This window comes from Grammomys surdaster, unplaced genomic scaffold (assembly GCF_004785775.1).
Source record: "Grammomys surdaster isolate TR1022 unplaced genomic scaffold, NIH_TR_1.0 184, whole genome shotgun sequence".
NCBI lineage: Eukaryota > Metazoa > Chordata > Mammalia > Rodentia > Muridae > Grammomys > Grammomys surdaster.
Window position 1 is genome coordinate 1,073,882 of NW_021604629.1, and position 3,450 is coordinate 1,077,331.

Below are 3,450 nucleotides of genomic sequence, written 5' to 3' on the forward strand. Positions count from 1 at the left end.
TCTTATTGGAAATAGATTTTTTTTCTCATACAATACATCCCAATCACAGTTTTTCCTCCTTCTGCTCTTTTTAGCTACCCTCCAGTTTTCAAAGACTCTGTATTTTTCCATCCATTGGTAAGACCCAAAACTATCATGACCCTCAAGTGAGTACACATGTAGCTTTCAGTCAACAGATTAACCAGTTCATTAACTTTGGTTGCTTAAGTCAGTGAATATTACATGTAAAGTCCTTTGTGAAATAAGATTTCCAACATTAAAGACATTACAGTGGAAAAATGAAAATATAAATATAGACTGTGAGAGACCAAAGTCAATCTGCTTCTTGTTGGGTGAACCTTGATAAATCTCTCAACTTCACGGATTGGATATTTATTGATTAGTATCCTCTGTTGAAAATCATGTGAATTGATTTCATCATACTCTAGTTTTTAAAGGGTATGATAGTAGGAGAGAATTCGGTATGTTTTAATAAAAATTTATAATAATATGATAGTATTCATATTTTATGTGATAAATTGATATTTCAAATTACTTTAAAAACAGTTATCCATTGAAAATCATTTATAGTATTTAATGAACTTAAGTAGGAAGCTCCATTTGTAAATTTAATGTTATCTATCTCTATTTTATTTCTTCTCATTTCCAAATTGAAAATTTATCATCTTTTAAAAAGTTGATGAAGATATTACCTTACTTACAGAAATGGTAAAATTTATGACCAGTGTCATCAACAAATTACCTGTGAATTAGCCATTGGAAACCTGCTAAACTGTTTGTCCTTAATTTGTATGTGCTGTCAAGTTTATAGCCGCCCTTCATTCATAACATGGCCAGTAATAGGAATAGACTGAGTCCAACCAGCCTTATGTTCATTTATAATTCTCTTTTTTAAAAGATTTTTATTTTTTGCATATATGAATGTTGCGTGTATGAGCATATATATGTACACCTCATGTATATCGAGTGCATGTGAGCCACAAAAGAGGTCACTGGATGTCCAGAACTGAAAATACAGACTGCTAGGAGAAACTCTGGGTGCTAGGGATCAAACTCGGTATCTATGCAAATACATTAAGTGCTCTTAAACATTTTGTGCGTATGTGTGTGTGTGTGTGTGTGTGTCTGTGTTTGATAAATTGTGTGTGTGTGTGTGTGAGAGAGAGAGAGAGAGAGAGAGAGAGAGCGCTTGTTAGAGAGAACCTTTAATTAAGAAGCCATCTCACCATGCAAAGTATTATAATTTTAAGCATTTAACTTTAATGACAACTAAGTATGTTTTATTATAAATAAATATAAATGAAAGTTACATATGTATGTTACTTACTTTAAACCTATTTCATTCTGTAAAATGCAAATGATAAAAGAAATTAATGGGTCATAGACATAAAAGTTAAAACATAACAAATTTTAAATTCTGTGCTAATGATTCAGTAAGCATTCAATAAACTTAGCAAAGATTTACCTTTATTAAATAATAATGTTTTTATATATTAATTCCTGTCTACACTTACAATAAATATACTTTCTTCAAAACTTGTATTATTGTATATTGATCTTTTTTTGTGTGACAAGAACAGTGTAGGACACATACTATATGTGTGGATGCATAAGGATAACATTTCTGCCATATTCTGATTTCCAGCAAACAAACTATTGATATCAGCTATCAGCTTGATGGAAAGAACCTTTACCTAAAATACCACCTGTCCAGGCAAAGTCCAATAATTTTAAATATTTAGCCCTAGTAGCTACTAAGTATATTTTATGTTAAATAAATGGAAATAAAGCTTATTATGTATCACCTATTTCTATGATTTCTGCTTAAATAATTTTAAGGCCTTATTTCATGCAGATAGATAAACAATGAAAACCCTGTTTAAAACAACTATTGTTGGTTCAATTTCTTAAATAATATATTGTTGTTTCATGCCTTCTATCTCAATATTAATTAAAATGAAGTGAAATATTTATAAATAACTTCCTATTCTGTCTCTATCACAGCTTTGGTCTGGCAGTAACTACACTACCTCATGGCTTTCCCACAGGATGGGAACCACACGGCAGTGACAGAGTTCATTTTATTGGGATTAACAGATGACCCAGTCCTTAGAGTTGTCCTCTTCACCATCATCCTGTGAATCTACCTGGTGTTTGGGAACCTCAGCACCATCTTTCTTATCAGAGTCTCTTCCGAGCTCCATCACTCCATGTACTTTTTTCTCAGCCACTTGACTTCTGTTGACATAGGCATTTCATCTTCTGTCACACACAGTATGCTTGTCAACTTCCTGCTGGAGAGAAGCAGTATCTTCTACACTGGATGTGGCATCCAGTTCGGTTCAGCTGATTTCATTGCATCAGTTGAATGCTTCCTTCTGGGGCCATGTCTTATGATAGTTCCATGGCAATCTGCAACCCATTGCTTTATTCCACAAAAATGTCCACACAAGTCTGTATCCTGTTGGTTGTGAGATCTTATATAGAGGCTTTTCTTAATGCTTCCCTCATCATAATGGTTTACTTTTTTTCTTTTCTCTTCTGTGTACCAAATAGAATAGATCATTTTTTCTGTAATTTTGGTCCTTTGGCAGATGTCTTCTGTTCTGATGTCAGCGTCTCTGTACTTCTTATCTCATTTTCTGCTGGCTCAGTCACTATTATCACTAAGTTTGTCATAGCCATCTCCTATTTCTATATCTTCATCACCATCCTGAAGATGCATTCCACTGAAGGTTGACACAAGGCCTTCTCCATCTGCACCTCCAACCTCACTTCAGTCATGCTCTATTGTGGAACTGTCACCTTCATTTATGTGATGCCCAAGGCCAGCTACTCCACAGAGCAGATCAAGGTGGTGTCTGTCTTCTATATGGTGGTAATCTCCATGTTGTACCCCCTCATCTACAGCCTCAGCAACAATAAGATTAATGGTGCTGTGAAGAGACATCTTGTTATGAAAACACTTGACTCTATCTCAATCCTATGTCACTCTACTGGTGCTGACATTATCTTAAGGTATGTAGAAATGCAACAAAGTGCACACAGGATCACTGTGTTGTCATGTCTTATTACTGGGTATAAAGTTAGCACTAATTAAAAATTTAAATTTAATGTAAAAATAAAGGTGATTTCTAGAAAGGCTTTGTCTTAGGGCTGAAAGTATTTCCATTACATTCGTAACATTTCTAAAACTGTTCAAAATTAAGGTAGGTACTCAAATGCAACACCCATAAAAGACCAATTATCATAAATCACAGTCCAACTTTATATTGGCAATCTTTCATTATTTATTCTTAAGGCCCAGGCATTGATAGGCAATAATTTTCCTTTTCGTTGATACAGGAATGTTTGTTTCTCATTTTTTATATTAAAAGTAAATAGTAGGCTCTTAAATGTATTAATAAATAGTTCCACATTCCTGTTTTCATAACTAACACATTATATAAC

General features: G+C 33.6%; 1 pseudogene; it reads left to right on the top strand.

Annotated features, from left to right (window-relative positions):
• Positions 1-2,033: 2,033 nt before the first annotated feature.
• Positions 2,034-3,100, top strand: LOC114621665 (annotated as a pseudogene).
• Positions 3,101-3,450: the final 350 nt, after the last annotated feature.